This window comes from Crocodylus siamensis, chromosome 2 (assembly GCF_052110815.1).
Source record: "Crocodylus siamensis isolate JL-2025a chromosome 2, ASM5211081v1, whole genome shotgun sequence".
Lineage (NCBI taxonomy): Eukaryota > Metazoa > Chordata > Crocodylia > Crocodylidae > Crocodylus > Crocodylus siamensis.
The window spans coordinates 249421870-249440416 of record NC_143396.1 but is presented as its reverse complement, the minus strand read 5'-3'; the positions used below and the strand labels follow the sequence as shown (position 1 = coordinate 249440416).

General features: G+C 42.9%; 1 pseudogene; it reads right to left on the bottom strand.

The window, feature by feature from the left end:
* LOC149871997 (uncharacterized) overlaps positions 1–17230 on the bottom strand; it is a 43979-nt pseudogene extending 26749 nt beyond the window's left edge.
* Between the last annotated feature and the right edge of the window lie 1317 nt (positions 17231–18547).

Here is an 18547-nt window from a genome sequence, read left to right as displayed (position 1 = left end):
GTGTAGAAATGGGAAGAAAAATTGCTTTTATTTTAACTTTCTTTAAGTAATCAATACATGGTTTTCACCTGCATTAGAGCTTGTTCAGTTCCAAAGCCTGTTCCTATACTTCAACATAAATTTAAGCCTCTACTTTTGAATATATAGGCTTAAAACAACAATGAAAACAGCAACATGATATGAAGCTTGGGAACATATTTTTATTAATTCACTAAATAAAACCATCTATACAGTCCTTTTAACATGAATCCATCCCAATTTAGGTTCATCAAGCCATTACTCAATGTATGTTACTCCTTAAGACTTCCTTCCTTCAGGAGTGAGTCAAGTATTATCTTTTAAAAAATAATGAAGGCTGAAACAATCTTAAACAGTAACTGTGTGACCTTACACCCACATGTCAAATCCTCTCTCATTCTGTTCTTTTTCCATTATTTGCCATTGCTAGCTAAAATTACAAATTCATAATTTTAGGGTAAGTAGGAACTATTACAATGATCAATTCTGACTCCATTTATGACTCAAGCCAGAGAATTTCACTCAGTATTTCCCATATTTTACTCATAACTTTTAAATGCACTGCAGAATATCTTATAGAAAGACACTGGATCCTGATTTAAAGATTTCAAATGAAGGAAAATCCATGACAACCCTAGTGAAGTTGTTCCAATACCTAATTGCCCCCACTGTAAAAATTTAGACCTTATTTCTAGTTCATTTTTTTCTAGTTTCTGCTTCCAGCCATTAATCTTGTTATGTCTTTGTCTGCTAAATTAAAGAGCCCTCTACCATCAGAAATCTTCTCCCCATGCAGATACTTATAGACCACGATCAAGTGACCTCTTAACCTTTTCTTGGATAAACTGAACAGATTGAGCTTCTTTCACTTGTCACTGTAAGACAGGTTTTCCACATCTTCACTCATTCTTGCAGCTTTTTTTCTGAACCTTTTCCAGTTTTTCAACATCCATTTTAAAGCATAGGCACCAGAATTGGACAGTGTTCTAATAATGGTTTCACTGATGCTTAATCACAAATATAGTGGTACTAGCATATCACTACTTCTACTCAATATTACCCTGCTTATCTAGCCAGGGTTGCATCTGCTATCCTAGTCTCTGCTTCACATTGGGAACTGATCTTCACCTAATGACACTAAGTATTTTTTCTGAGTCACAGCTTTGTAAAATACAGTCCCCCATCCAAAAATATGACCAATGGCTCTGTGTTTCTAGTGGTATGCGATTGCATCTTGCATTCACTTAGATTAAAATGCATATTGTTTAAGTGAGTCCATTTTATCAAGTACTCCAGATTGCCCTCCTGTCGTTATTATTATTTATAGCTTCAACAATGTTAGGGTTATGTGAAAAGTTTACTAGTAGTAATTTTACATATTCTTCCAGGGGACTGTAAAAAGAGATTAGTATCAAGCCAAGGACAGGTCCTCTTTTTTAATCAATGTAATATGTAGCATTTTAATTTTATATGGTGCTGTTATTTAATCACATTGTAGTGCAATACCGAGGCATAACTATCAAAGTGAGGCAGAAACAAGGCTTTCCATGGAAATTCCATGATTTCAAATTTTGTTTTTAAAATGGAGCACTGGAATAAAAATCAACATTTCTCATTAAATTAAACTTAAAAAATTAGGCTTAATCAAACAATTTAATTTTGATAAAATCGTAGCATTTAATTTTAATTAGATGCTTTAGTTTTCTTAAACTTTTAAAACTATTTATATAAACACAATGAAAATCAAAACTGCCTGTTCCAAAAATGCCAAAATGAGATATTTTAATGATTAAAATGCTTTTTTTTCCCCAAATGAAATGTCTTGAAAGCAATGCTTTCTCCAAATATTTAGATTTTTGTAAAAACAGTATTTTTCACTGAAAAAAAATAATAAAAGAATTCTAGCCAAACCTAATTAAAATCTAATTAGATTGTGAATGAGAGATATTGCCTGGAGGGTCTCTGTTTCATGATGATATTCTAGGATCCTATTAAGTAGTTTTGTTCTTGTCACACTCCTGTTTTATAAGTTATTCTCTGTGATTACATATTTGGAACTGCAGCTGGACTTACAATCAAAACAAAAGGTGACAGGATGCAAGCAGAAATATTTAGGGCATATCTTATTCCATACTCATGTATAACTTTCAGTGACCTTTATTTTGTATGCCAAATAAATTTTAACATGTTTTATTCTAAATATTCGGGCTGCTGCAAATTAGAAGCTGCACTTGATACAATGAATGGAAAAATTCAAGGCACAGGTACATCATTTTTATTTTTGGCAAACACAGCTCCTGCTCCTACAAATGTTCACTGCAACATTAAGTGCTTACTGCTTTGTGCCATGATTACAAGCACGTTCGAGCACTGGATTACTCATAGCTGCCATGTTTGAGATCCACAAGGCAAGAGTATAGATATAGCCACATTGCTTTCTCATGGTGTTCTTAAGAGCCAATTACTTGGTCAATAACATATTTCTGCCAGTAGGTTTCCTCATGTAAAATGCCTGCTACCCAGATGCCCACTGGGACCTTCAGTGAGAAAGGGATGTTGAATAGGCTTGGACGGCCAAAGGATGGGAATAGGGCCACACCCCTATTACTCTCATGTAAATATCTCATTACCATATGATAATAGAGTCAGCATATTTAATGGGACTTTGTGCATAAGAGGTGAACTTGCAGTAATAAATGGAGAATGCTGAGCTTGGCTGAATGGCAAGCTGAACTAGTACAGTGACAGAAGCAGTATTAGTGCTGGACTTTGGCATAAGCTAGTATGGCCCTGCTGCCAGCCCCATGAAGAATCTATTGTTTATAATGCCTTGTTGTGATGGAAACCTGGGCCTCAGTGAAGTCAATGAAGGGGTTTTTTAGCTTGTAGACTTCACTGAAAGTTACTGGGATCTCCTTCCTTAAGGTGATGAATTTCCTCCTTTCCTTTATTTGCCTCGTAAGATCCCAGTGCAGCATGATTTCTCCCACCAGTGACTGGTGCACTCCCATCTATATAGCACAGATGCTGAAATCCTTTTGCCTACCTCCTGTCAACCCTTTACCTCCTATAACATCACCTGTAGTTATCCTATAAGTTACTTCTGGTTCTTAGTCTCCAAGCCATGTAATAAAAAACAGATGTGTCTGTACTTTCTGACCCTCCCCACTCTCATCACCTATATCTTCCACAAGCTCTGCTTCATGGTGAGGACTTTTTAAATCAGTTCAGGAGTGGGAGCACCAGGTGTAAGGTATATAGAACCACTAATGAGCATCTGCTGTGTAAGTTGCTTAATCTGCCCCTGCTGGTTTAATCACAACACTGGCATGGCTCAGGCGTTGAAGCATCAGGCAATGCACATGTAGGTCTTTCTCTCAATGCTCTTTAAAATCCTGACTGAGTGGCCAGCTTTTAACCATGCCTCTGATGTGCCCTCTTGCGGTGCTCAAGAAGCTAAGCATGTAGGAAGCATGGACTACAACTAAACCTAATCTTCAAAAGCCCTTGGGCAGTTGAGTCTAAGCTGGAATGTACAGAAACCCACTTGCACACCTGCATTCTTTAGAAAACACCAGCTCTAGTTATTGTAAAATTCCAGGGTAACTGAATGCACCCACTTTTAATGTCCACAATGTTATATCTTAAATCCTGATATCAATGCAGAAAGTCTACAAGTGAGAAGGTAATTCAGTCTCTATGGTTTATTCCATGGTGTTAGTGCCAACTGGTGCATTTTGTGAAGTGAGATTCTGAAAAAAGTAAAAACATTTGCAGTAGGAAATGGATAGGCCAACACAACTTTACATACTAGTCGAAAAACAGTTAACTAAGTAGCAACTAGTTTAAATTACTACCAACTTGAGCTAGATTCATACATGAAGTGCTTTATTTTAATATATGACCTCAATAAACAGCAAAAGAGCCATGGAAAAACTGTCCAGCATTTGTGGAGCCTGCTCTGTAGAGATACAAAAGATTTCTTATTCTGAGTGGATCTGTCTTTTCTTGATTCTTTGGATGTCTAAAGAGGGCCTGAAAGAAGCAATGGATCTAAACCAGGAAATAACTAAAATATACTGAGCATGAAATTCCAATGTGATGTTACATATAAGGTTTTTATTTGATAAATGTAATGCAATTATTTAAGAAAATATTTCTGATTTGAACTAATGACACTAAGGAGCAGATTTCAGCAATGCACATTCAAATCCAGGCTCTAAGCTCTCACTGACATAATGGAATCAAATACAAATACATTTTACAAGTAAACTTCTGCAGGTTGTTCAATAACATCAAATCTGGCAACAGAGTCTGAATCTACAGAGTAGACTAATTAGCTTAAGACTAAAGACTCACCATCTACACGTGCAAAGGTATTAGGTCACAGTAATCTAATTAACACCACTGTAAGATAGTACTGTCAGAGACAGTACTATCTTATGGTAGAGTAATTTACTGCCTAGAAACATGTGTGGACACTGACCATGGGCATAAATTGTGCTTGGTCAGCTCAGCCAGATTCCTGCCTGCTGCCTAGTGACACTGCTCTGCACTTTCAGCACCTTGTGCCCCAGCCAGCCTCTCTGCTACCCAATGCCACTATCCAGACCCCAGGGCAGAGAAGGGCAGGAGTAACCCTGGTGTAAACTGCTTCTCCCCAGCTCAAATTGCTGCCATCTTGGGCATATGTGTAGATGCTGTGCCTAGGAGTAGCTTGCTCTGGTGCAAACTGCTCTGGAGTTTATTGCTTCAAATTAATTGCATGTGTAGACATACCCAGACAGTATTAATGTTTGGTTCTGCTCTGAAAAGTAAGCATTCTGATTCAACAGAATCTGCTGCCTGCATGTATAGAAAGCCATATCTACTTACCTCATTGATATAAATACCTTTTTTCTACATTCTATTTCTCTACTACTACTTTGAAATCCACAGTGTGGCATGTTCCAAGGCTTGGTACACTTTAGGTTCAATTTTCATCCCAAGGCAAACAAAAAGAAAGAATAGAGACAGATCTTTAAAAGATACAGGCCCAGTAGAGAGATAAATAAAACCTAGCTTGTTCAGAGAAGGCAACATTGAGGGAATAGAGCTCTTTAAATAAATTAATCAAAAGAGGTTTGTGCTCAGGTTAGGGAGCAAGCTGTTTTAAAATTTGCCTGAACTGATTTATTCACCCCCATTGGTGATGTCATCAACAGCAGCAGAAGCATAGAGCAAGATGTTGATCTCAATTACAATTGTATAAATCTGGAGTAAAGTCCATCAATTTCAGTTGAATACGCTATACTTAATTGTAAAACTGAGATGAGAACATGAAACCATAAACTTAGCTATGAGTAGGCAAGGTTTTACAATTTGCTACTAATTTCCATAAATATCTAGTTTGAGAGTTAGCCTAATTATAATTGCAAAATAGTATTTCATATAATTTTTTTACTACTTTATTCAGATAAAAGAAATGAGTCAATCTACAGAGAACAGATTGCAGTTTGGGAGTTGTGTATCACTGAAGTTATGAAAACTATATCCATACAGCTACCCAAAGAGAACAGGACTGAGACTAGTCACATGTGAACAGAACACACATTCACCGTTTAGTGGTGTGGGGAGACGGCACAAATCTTAGATCAGTTCTGCCATTTTTAAAGCAGTCTATGTGCGCTGAACGTCTGTTCTGTTAGGGATGTAGACCAGTTTTGTGTGCTAAACTTCTGTTCTGCTACTGGCTTCCAATCATTTTTACCTGTAAAAGTGTAGTATCTGTACCTGGCCATGAAGTCCACATAAAAAGCCACTGGGTGCATATACATGCAGGGTTATGTCACAGTAGTGATGCACTACAGTGATGTAGCTCATCACTATGGCAACATAGCATTGGAAGACACAAACCATGATGCTGACACTATGTTACCATAGTGATGAGCTACCTCGGTATAGCGCGTTGCTATGACAACATAGCCACTAAAAATAACCATGTGCTGTCATTTAGTACTTCCTAAAGCAAGTAGTAAATGACAGCTCAGTAACAACTGTGCCATGGGGGCCATGTGTAGATGCTCCCACTTTATAAGTAAACTGGCTCGACTGGGCAGGGGAAGGGGACCAGAGTGGCACTTGGGGAGGGCAAGAGGCTAATTTGTGAAACTCCTGGCAAAAGAGTTGGCACTCACTACTATAAATGGTGTAATTAGCACCTATCATATGTGATTCTCTTTTTCTCTTGAGTTGTGCAGATAAATCTCTGGCTGAAAATTAACCCTTAAGAATTAACTTCAAGTATACCTGTTTTCCAGCACACAGTGTCCAAATAAAAATAGTGTAAGTACAAGCTATTGATAGACAAATGAAGGTGCCTGCATTCTTTTTGTTATAAGCAGATAAGTAAGTTTAAAGAATTTTGGAATACCTGGGGCAAAACAGACTTGAACTAAACCCTGTGTTGTGGCACCTGCTAAAATCAAAGTTGTGTAAGAATTTCACTTGTAAACTGCTCATGGGGCATATGTACACATGCTATTAATTTAAAGCCGGCTCACTGTTCAATAAAAATACAGTAAAATACTGTGCAGTAAGCCTACAGGGGAACACATCTATACATGTTGCCTCCTGGGAGATTTGCTCCCAATGGGAGCAGCCTGATACAGGGCTGCTTGGGCCCTGCTCTGCTCCCCCACCCTCACCCCTGCTGCCCTAGAGCAGCCAGGGGCAGCTCCAGGATCTCTCACCCCCCTTTAGTGCACTAGCTCAGTGGGCTGGCAAGAGACATGGGGTAGGAACAGGGCCAGAAGAGCTCTGTCAGCTGCAGTGGTAGCTGTCTCCTGGCCTCATGCATATTGGGAGGGGACCTGATGTGCACGGGGCCAGGAGAGAGCTGCCCCTGCAGAAGGCAGAGATCTCCTGGTCCTGGGCACATCCAGATACACAGCTGCCAACAAGCCTTCTGCTGGGCAGTGGGAGCACAGGGTTTTGCCTGCAGCTGCCTTGCTTGTCATGGAGCCAGCTTCTCTGGGGATGAAAGGGGGCTAGAAATCCAGCCTTCTCTTGTCCCTCAGAACAGCCAGCTCTGCGTGGAGCTTGCTGCTTTGGGGAGCAAGTGGGGGCTGGATTTCCAGCCATGGCCCACTCCCCAGAGTAGCCAGCTCCACGTGAGAAGCAGGGACAAGGGGCAGAGAGCTTCCCAGTCCTGGCCCTGATCAGCTTCAAGCTCCTGGAGAGAGCCAGGGGGAACTGAACAAATCCAGGACCACGGACAGCATACTCCCTGTTCCCTGTGGCCCTTGGCTGGCTAGGCTGACCAGGAGCAAATTTGCTCCCACCCAATGTCAACATGTGTTTTACTGAGCAGTATCTACTGCGCAGTTAATTTATTACATTATAGGTAGTAGATAACTGTGCAGTAGACTAATTTACTGCACAGTAAATGTGAGTAAGTGTAGATGGTGACACTTTACTGCACAGTAGACTAATCTACTGCTCAGTAATCTTGTGTAAACACACCCATGATTATCTAAAACTAGGGACTTCGGGAACTGAACTGGTTTCTGCTATGAGCCTTTTTTGAGGAGGGCAGCGTATAAATATAATACATAATAAATAGTTTCTTTAACAGCTCTAAAATTGAAGCAGTTGGGATTAGAAAACTGAAATTTGAACAAGAAATGATACTGAGCAGAAGTTTTTTTGAATGGTCTGAGAAAACTCATTTGGATTTGATTTTATTAAAGATTCTCTAAAACTACATTTTAAATGCATGCTTGTAAAATAGGTGGTATTTTTAACATTTCCCACCCAGTTGAGTGCACTTCCCTTCCCACTACAGTGGCAGTATACCCCTCCCTGCCACTGCATGAAGACTGCTTCCTTCTTTTGCCAGATGTGCAGCACAGGCACTCCAAAACCTCTGTCAGGTGCACAGCATGAGCAACTCAGCCCCTCCCACTGCACTACCCTTCCTCCACGAGCAGAAGCTGGAGGAGGGAAGGGGAGCCTGGAGACCCCAGCTGGCACAATAGCAACAGCAATGGGGGGGGAGGGGCTTTAACTTGGGAGGAGCCTGCAAGCTGCATGTTAACCCCTCATGGACCGCATGCAGCTTGAAGGCTACCAGTTGTATAGATCTGTAATAATGCAAGAAGTATGGGGAATACACAGAAAGAATTGAAGACCCTAGTACAATCATACAGTTATGATTAAATGGGAATATGGAGATGCAGTTGGATAGTTCACTTGAGTACTGTCAGGGATGGGTATAACTTTTTCAGGAAGAACAGGAAGGGTTAAAGAAAAAGGAGGTTTTGTGGTATATATAAATGATGTGTACAGTACAATGTGGGAGGAAAAAGTTTAGGTAAAGGTCAGAGGGGAGAGCAGCAGAGGGCATCTGCTATGGGTCACCAAATCAGGAGGATTAGGTAGATACGACCTTCCTTAAACCACTAGCGGTTTCCAAATTACAGGACCTGGTTCTCAAGGGAGACTTTAATTACTCTGACATCTATTGGGAGAAAAACACAGCAGTGCACAAGCAGTCCAGCAAAGTCTTTTTGGTACAGGTGGTGAAGAAACAAACTAAGAGGGAATCCTTCTTGACTTGTCAATCACAAACAGGGATTGAACGTAAAAGTAAAAGGTAACTTGGTTGACATGGGGAATGTCAGCATGTGCACCGGACTGCACAGTTGTTACTGCACAGTTATTTAGTACTTGCTTAAGTGGTCCTGACACTGCACGTATTTTTTCCCATGCTACTCTGCAGTGGCAATGAGCAGTAGCATTGGTGTCTCGGCTCATGCCCATCAACACTATGCCATTGTAGCAACACGCTACAGTGATGTAGCCTGTCACTATGGCAAGCTAGCATCTTGTGTAGATGTGCCCAGAAACCGTAAAATTATCGAGTTCAAAATCAAGTTCAGCGCTAGAGTTCAGTGGTAGAGTTCAAGGGAGAGAAGGAAGGAAAGTAGCAGAATAAAGACACTGGACTACAAAAATGCAGTCTTTAAGAAACTCATAAAACTGGTGGGCAGGATCCCCTGAGAAGCAAGTCTGACAGAAAAAGGAGTACAGGAAGCATGGCTGTAATTTTAAGGATGCAATGTTACGGGGAGGAGCAAGCTATCCTGATGTGAAAGAAGAATGGAAAGCGAAACAAGAGACTGACCTGACTAGACAGCTATCTCCTCAATGGATGCATCTACATGTGCAATTAATGTGACACAAAAAACTCTAGAGCCTTTTGAGCTGGAGGAAACTGCTCCCTGTAGTGTCTACACATGCGCCTGGGACGGAGCCAGGGTGGAGCAGGTCCCCAGATGGCTGAGCTGACTGGGTGCAATTTATGACCGTGGTCAGCGTCCATACATGCGTTTCAGTGCAGTAAATTACTCTGCCATAAGTACTATGCTCCCTAACAGTACTGGCAGAGTTGATTAATTTACTGTGCCCTAATACTGGCACACGTGTATAGTGACACTTTACTGCAGAGCTAATTAGTCTGCTCTGCAGTAAAGCATATGTGTAAATGCACCCAATTAGTTGAAACTCAAAAAAAAAAAAAAAATCCTACCAAAAGTGGAAACCTGGTCATAGGACTAAAGAAGAGTATAAAAATATCATACAGTTATGAAGGGGAAAATGAGGAAGGCCAAGGCATGATTTGCAATGCAACTAGCAAAGTTCTTAAATGACAGTGGGTATGGCTACACATGCCCCTGACTATTCTTTTGGTACTGTGCAGTCATTTAGTACTGTGCAGTCCCAGTGGTGCAGTTATTTTTAGATGCTTGTAGGTGACATAGCATTGACATCACAGTTTGTGCCCATGGATGCCATGTCACCATAGTGATGAGCTATGTCTCTGTAGCGTGTCACTACGGTGATGTATCACCTTGTGTAGATGTAGCCAGTAAAAAGGGATTCTATAAGTAGGTCAGAAGTAAGAGAAAAACCAAAGGTGTAGATCCCTTACAGAATGCTGAAGGCAATTTAGTTATGGATGTTGCAGAGAAGGCTAATGTGTTCAATTCCTTTTCCTTTACTTCAGTCTTCATGAATAGGTTCAACTGCCAATAAGTGGTATTGGCAGCAAAGATAGGGAAGGAGACAAATAGTCTAGAGTAGAGGAAGAACATGTTAGGGATTACTTAGAGAAGCTAGATGCTTTTAGGTTGGCAGGGCCAGATAAGATATGCCCTAGGGTACTGAAAGAATTAACTGAGGTAATTTTAGAGCCATTGGCTATCTTTTTTGGGAACACATGCAGGTCAGGTGAGGTACTGGATAACTGGAAAAAGGCAAATATAGTGCCCATCTTTAAGAAAGGGAAGGAGGATCAAGGGAATTATAGACTAGTTAGTCTGACCTCAATACAAGGAAAGATCATGGAGCAGGTGTGCAAGGAATCTCTTTTCAAGCACCTGGAGGAGAACAAGGTAATCAGGAACTTCCAGCATGGATTCACCAACAACAAGTCATGTCTGACCACTCTGATCTCCTTCTGTGCTAAGATGACAACAGGCTCTGTGGATGCAGGGAGAACAGTGGCTATGATATACCTTGATTTTAGCAAGGCTTTTGACATTGTCTCGCATAGCATTCTCATTAAGAAGCTTCATAGTTTCATAGTTTCTAGGGTCGGAAGGGACCTGAGTAGATCATCTAATCTGACCCCCTGCCATGGCAGGAAAGAGTACTAGGGTCAAATGACCCCAGCAAGGTGTTCATCTAACCTTCTCTTAAAAAAACCCCAGGGTAGGATCCTGCACCACTTCTCTTGGAAGTTGGTTCCAGATCCTAGCCGCCCTGACCGTGAAGTAGCGTCTCCTGATATCTAGCCTAAATCTACCCTCTGCCAGCTTGTGACCATTATTCCTGGTCACTCCTGGCAGTGCTCGGGGGAACAGGGACTCCCCCAATGCCCGCTGATCCCCCCTGAGTAGTTTATAACAGGCCACTAGATCCCCCCTCAGCCTTCTCTTTTGGAGGCTGAACAGGTTCAGGTCCCATAGCCTCTCCTCATAGGGCCTGCCCTGCTGTCCCCTGATCATGCAAGTGGCCCTCCTCTGGACACTCTCCATGCTGTCCACATCCCTCTTGAAGTGCGGCGCCCAGAACTGGATGCAGTACTCCAGCTGTGTCCTGACCAGTGCCGCATAGAGGGGGAGGATCACCTCTTTGGACCTGCTCGAGATGCATCTGTGGATGCATGACAAGGTACGGTTGGCCTTCCTGACTGCCTCTCCACACTGCCGGCCCATGTTCATCTTGGAGTCAATGATGACTCCAAGATCCTTTTCCGACTCTGTGCTGACAAGAGGGGAATTCCCCAACCTGTAGGTATGGTGCCGGTTGTTCCTCCCCAGGTGCATCACTTTGCACTTGTCTGTGTTGAATCCCATCCTATTCTCATCCGCCCATCCTTGTAACCTGTCTAGGTCCGATTGTAGCCTGTTGCTTCCTTCTAGTGTGCCCACTTCTCCCCACATCTTAGTGTCAAAAGCAAATTTGAACAGGGTGCTTTTTACCCCCTCATCCAAGTCACTGACGAAGATGTTGAACAGTGCAGGCCCGAGGACCGAGCCCTGCGGAACCCCACTGCCCACGTCCTTCCAGGTTGAGAAGGACCCATCCACCACCACCCTCTGGGTGCAGCCCTCCAGCCAGTTGGCGACCCAATTGACTGTGTGGGTGTCGACACCACAGTCCCCCAGTTTCTTAATGAGAATGGGGTGAGAGACAGTGTCGAATGCCTTCCGGAAGTCCAGGAAGACTATGTCCACTGCTACCCCTGCATCTAATGATTTGGTGATCTGATCGTAAAAGGCCACCAGACTGGTCTGACAGGACCTGCCACTGATGAACCCATGTTGGTTGCCCCTAAGCATGCAGTCCCCTGCTGGCCCCTCGTGGATGTGTGCCAGCATAATTTTCTCAAACAGCTTGCCTAGGATTGAGGTAAGACTAACTGGCCTATAGTTTCCCGGGTCCTCCTTCTTCCCCTTTTTGAAGATGGGAACCATGTTGGCCCTCTTCCAATCCTCTGGCACCACACCAGAGCACCACGAGTGTTCGTAAAGCCATGCCAGGGGTCCTGCAATGACCTCGGCCAATTCCTTTAGGTTTTGGAAACTGATAATAAAATCCCCCTCAATCTTTTCTTCCCAGACTAAATGAACCTAGGTCATTCAGCCTTTCCTTGTAACTCTAATACAGACTGAAAATGATTGGCCAGAGTGTGGTATAGCGGAGAAGGCCCTGGCGATTACAGTGGACCATAAACTGAGTGTGAGCCAACAGTAGGCACTTGTTGCAAAAAAGAATAAAGAAGGGAAAAAAAACCCCCAAACCCCAGTATACTGTGTTACATTAACAGGACTATCACATGCAAATCAAGAGAAACAATTCCTCTGCTCTATTTAGCACTGGCAAAGCCTTACCTGGAATACTGTGTCCAGTTTTGGGCCCCACAATTCAAGAAGGATGTGGACAGTATCCAGTGCACACTGACAAAAATGATTAGAGGCATGGGGAAGAAGACTTACAAGGAAAGGCTGAATGACCTAGGTTCATTTAGTCTGGGGAAGAGAAGATTGAGGGGGAGTTTATTATCAGTTTCCAAAACCTGAAGGATGAGGAGGATTAGACAGAAAGAATTAGACTTTTCTCTATGGTTGTAGGGGACAGGACTTTGGACTCAGACCACAACAGAGGAAATTTAGGATGGAGATGAGATTAACTTTCTGGCTATGAGGGTGGTCAAATACTGGAACAAGCCTACCTAGAGAAGTTGTAGAGTCTCAATTCCTGAAAATTTCCAAGAGAAGGTTGTACAGACAGTTAGCTGGGATGGTTATTAAGATATGATCCTGCTTTGAGCAGGGGTCTGGACTCAGTCCCTTGTAGTCCTGCTTTCCTATGATCTTATGATCCTGTTACACCAAGTATTAATGCGCAGTAGTGTAAGTTCATGCTTTTTAGATGACACTTAGGACACCTCTACACATGCATTATGGCACTTTTCCTAATGTTTATTAAATTTAGTACCTCCAGTGTGACGTACTAAACAAATGTTCAGTAGGCTGCCTTAATGCACAATAATGAATGTGCATGGTTTTTAAGTGATGCTTAATGCGCAGTAGCCTATTTTACTGCACATTAGTGTAATTGCATCGTTTTTTGTGACACTTCAATGCACAGTAAAATAGGCTATTGCACATTAAAGCACATGTGTAGACATGTCCTTAATGAGCAGTAGCCTATTCTATTAGCATGTTTTTTGATGGGCCACTTTAATGCACATTAAAGCATACATATAGACATGCCTTGTGTCTCCAGTCCTTTGAGCATTGACTCATATAACACCATTTCATATGTTAAGTCACAGTTCATATCGCTTGCCCACAAAAAAAATGCACCCCCTTCCACACTCCTTGCACAGAAGTGCAGTTCCAAAATACATGTGATATGGATTCTTCTGCCCCACATCCCTCTCTCAAGCACACTGCCAATTTTACCAAATTTCATTTATACTGAATGCCCCTCACAGAAAGAATAGTTCATATCATCATCCATATGATATCTGTATGTTCGCCTTTCCATCTATTACCTGTCACTTCTTTCCATATATTTGCCATCTGTCCTTCCGTCAGATCCCCAACTATTATTATTATGTCTTTCTTTCTTATCATATTAATCACCTTCTTATGGTCTTCCAAGCACTCTAATCCCACTCCCTCTAGTTTACTTACTCTTAAGAAAATCTTTATCTTTGTATAGTGAGGCAGTGGCTGCCATGCTCATGTTTTTTCCCAATCCCTTCCATACATGCCCCATCTGTTTAATGTTCTTCCTGCCAGGCAGAAGCATAAACATGCAGTCTTCTCCACCCACTCCTTTGCCTCTTTACAGAACATACTTATAAAGTAAGTATATACAAAGCTTTCCAAATATGGCACTCCCCAACCTCCTAATTCCCTGGCTTTGTATAGCTCTGTTCTGGCTACCCTTTTTCTTTTACTTCCCCCCAAAAACACATTTCTGTCTCTGTACCCCCTTATCTGCTGCCATGATGGTGGATACATCACTCCTGTGCAAAAGATGATCAGCAAGAGTACCATTTTCACTGCAGCCACTTTACCCTTGAAAGATAATGCTCTACCACTCCACAATCCCAAGATCTGCCTCACTTTTACCTTTAACTTCTGCCATGCCTTTTTTCCTTTCCCTTCAACATGCATTGGGATTCCTAAGCTCCTGATTACACCCTCTGCCACCTGCAGCCTGAACTTCTGTAAATTCTCCCAATTCCCCACTCCCATCCATGTACTTTTCATGTAATTTAATTTCACTCCAGACACTTCTCCATAGTCCTCAGTATGCTACAATATCCCCAATTGATATATTGTCTTGAGCTACTAAGTTCATACCATCTATATATAATATACATTTACCTTCTCTTCCTTCTGCTGTTACTGCTTATCCACTTATCATTACAAATTCTCTGTGCCAGTGGCTCTACTGTGCACACAAAAAGATACGGGGACAGCAAGCATCCCTGTCTTACCCCTGTTTGTATGGGGAATGCTTTGCTCAAGTAACCATTCACCAGTACTTGACATCCTGCTATACTGTATAACACTTTGATGCTTCCAATCATCTTTGCGGGAAACTCCCTTCACAATACTTCAAACATGAAATCATGTTCAAGCTTTCACCAGTTTTAAATTCATTCATATTTTTTTTCCTCTCTTGCACATCTGATATGACATCTCTCATTAACCATAGGGTCTGAGAAATCCTTCTCTCAGGAACAGCACATGTTTGTTCTTCTTGTATCACATCTGCTAAATAGTCATGCATTCTTTTGACCAGTACTTTTGCCATCAATTTGCAATCTATGTTTAAAAGGTTTATTGGCTATACTAATAGAGATTTTTTTGGCCAATACCTATAGCCAAATTTTAAGGAGGTATATCACCTGATACTGATCTGATTTCCAATACAGAGCCTGGCAGCTTGAAGAGCAGTGTCCAGCTGGTAAGTCTGTTGTGGTGGAAGGGGACAGGAAAGGGAAGGGGCATGGTGGGGGGAGATTGAGGCCCCCACGGTGAAGGAGGGAGTGAGGCTGGGGCAGGGGTTGGGGCAGGCACTACCCAGCCAGGTGAGGGTGGGATGTGTGATGGAGATACGGCTCAACCAAGGGGTGTGGGGAGGGGCTTGGCTCCCACCACTGTGTGTGCCCCCAGATCTGTGCATGGGTGTCACAGGCTGGCTAGGCGCTGTGAGAGTATCAGCTGTGAGGCTGCTGGGTTTGGGATCAAGGAGGCAAGTCAGGAGTGAAGTATAGGCAAATTTAATTATAGCTTAGCATACAACAATTAACAGAAAGGTTAATGTGACAAACAGATAGTACAGTAATAAAGAGCTAATAGTGAATGATAACAACAGATAGACAGAATGACAAAGAGTTCCCACATAGCATTGGCAACTTATCAGCAGTCCCTCTATGTCAGGTGTGCGTCAAGTTGTTCCAGGGAAGTCAAGCATCTCTGATCAACACTGTCCAAGGGGTCACCGGGAAAGTCCCTTGGTCAGGATCCAGTTCTCACTCACACTGGGAGTCCGGGGTCCAGGCTTGGTACAGCGATGGTCCTTCTGTCCCATCCTTCATGCCAGTCACTTGACATACGTGCTTCTTTATACCTTATCTTATGCTAATCCATTGACTTTAGAGCCACTCACAATCTTGCCCTATAGCTGTTACCCTATGAGATCAAATGTTGTTAGAAATTATCATGAAAGGTTACTGCCTGAACTTGGGTTCACCCAACAAGCAAATTACACCACATTACTTTGGGGCTTGAAATTAGCATTACTCTGCCCTTAGTTTCTTATTCTTGGATTCCTTGGAATGTGGTAATTATATTAGGTGGTCAGATCTTGTTATGGCTTGACTTTTAAAAAACCTGTTAGATCAGCTAATCTTGTAGCTCTGCTTATTTTGGGGGCTCAGTGGTCCCATGATCAGTGTAAACAGTTAGATTCAACACTTTGGTTAAATTGTGACAGACAAATTCCACTTGCAGGTTGCAAACTTGCAAGCTTTGCATTAGCTAATCTTAACTGCTTATACAATTGCCAAATGCCTCCAAGAGCATATATTTATTGCTCATGATAGTAACCCCTCTGGTTCTGGCCATCACACATGGGGATGAGACCAGGGCTGCATCAGGCTCTTCCTGGTGGGGGGGTGGGGGGGGCTGGGTTGGCCTGTGCTTGGGGCAGGCAGCAGTGGCACTGGGAGGGGGGCTATGAGGGAGGCTGAAGCTACCCCAAAATTCACTGTAGCCCCCTCAGCCCCCCTCTCAGTGCCACCAACACTGCGTGTCCCAAGTGCAGCCTAGCTCAGCCCCACTGGGAAAAGCCTGGCACAGCCCCTGGCCCAGCCCACAGCAGCAGCCTGCTCTGCCCCACCCCACAAAGATCCAGAGGGCACACGCTCATCTGGGAAGCCAACCCCCCACCCATGCTCCCCCTGGATGAGCTGTGTTCCATCCTGTGCCCTGCCCTGCCCCAGCCCCAGCCCCAGCCCCACTCCCTCCCTCACCACAGGGGCCTCGATCTGCCCCCCTCATGCACCTGCCCTCCCCTTCCACCACAACAGACTTACCAGCCAGACCACTGCTCTTTAAGCTACCAGGCTGTACCCCTCTCCACCTACGTGCTGTGTTAAGGCTGCGTGCATGCACAAAGCATTTATCAGCCATATTATGGGCCACATCAGGCAAAAAAAGCTGATTTCTGACAGAATCAATTTTCTTTATATCAGTGCTGATCAGGTATCGGACTGATGTATCAGTGCACCTCTAGTTTATTGGTCTTCAGTTGCCTAACACATCTTCCTTTCCCCAAATATTAAAATTACCACACCTTTTGCAAAATCCTTCCCTATCTCCCCACCCTCCATTATTTCCAGGTATGTTTCTATTATATCTATCCCCAACAATTGCCAAATTTTTTTATAGAATTCCACTGGAAATCCATCTCTCTTGCAAGCTTTTAAACAGTCCTCCACCTATCTCACACTGAACTTCTCCAATTTTTGTTTCTTTTCATCCTCTATTCCTTCCTTTATCCCCTTGAGGAACACCTTCATTTTCCTTCCATCCAATCCTCTTTTGTACAGCTCTTTATAAAACTCCACTGCCATGTCCAACACCTTCACCCTCTCTTCTACTCAGATTCATAGAATCATACAATCATAAAATCATAGAAGTAGGGTCGGAAGGGACCTTGTAGCTCTTCAAGTCCAACCCCCCGCCTGGGCAGGAGAAAAGATTGGACTCATATGAGTCCAGCCAGGTAGTCATCAAGCCTCTTCTTAAAGATCCCCAGGGTAGGAGCCAGCACCACTTCCCTTGGAAGTTGGTTCCAGATCCTAGCCGCCCTAACTGTGAAGTAGTTCTTGCGGATGTCTAATCTAAATCTACTTTCTAATAACTTGTGTCCATTGTTCCTTGTCATGCCAGGGGCACTAGGGGAAACAGTGTCTCCCCTAAACCCTTCTGGTCCCCCCTAGTGAGTTTATAGAAAGTCACCAGGTCCCCCCTCAGCCTTCTCTTGTGAAGGCTGAACAGGTTTAGGTCCCGCAGTCTTTCAATGAAGGGTCTGCCCTGTTGTCCCCAGATCATGCAGGTGGCCCTCCTCTGGACCCTTTCAATGTTGTCCACATCCCTCCTGAAGTGGGGCGCACAGAAGTGGACGCAGTACTCCAGCTGTGGCCTGACCAGCATTGCATAGAGGGGGAGGATCACCTCCCTGGCTCTACTTGAGATGCAGCCATGGATGCACGACAAGGTCTGGTTAGACCTGCCAACTGTGACCTCGCATTGTCGGCCCATGTTCATCTTGGAGTCAATAATGACTCCAAGATCCCTTTCCACCTCCATGCTCTCAAAAAGGGAGTTTCCTTCTTCATCTCTCACTGCTTTCAGTTCCTTCCTTCTTTTCTTCAATTTTGCCAAAAAATATTCACACCATTCTTCCCCCTTCTTCACCCAGGGTACTCTAGTTAGGAAGATTTTCTCATCCATTTTCCTTTTGAACCATTCTTCAATCCATCACTTTATGTCTACCAGTTCTTCTTTAACTTGTTCTCCTCTTACTGCCTTCTTTAATAATTCCTGCTTCTTTGCCCGTAGTTCTTCTAGCTCTTCCACCCTCTTCTTTGTTTCTCTTTGACCAATATTTCTGAAAAATTCTCTTGTTCTTCTGTTGATCATTATCCACCACTCCCAGACACTTTTGTAGTATCTCTTCAATGTCCTCCATCCTTTATACAGTTCCACATATTCTTGACAGGTCTTCTCATCTTGTAATAAATTGAACATTTAACTTCAACATGCCTTTCCTACTACCTTTGCTTTTATCTAAACTCACTTTCATTCTCAAGATCTGGTGATTACTGAAGGCCACCTCTATGATCTCCTTGTTTCCAATCCCTAGTCCATATGACATTAATACAAAA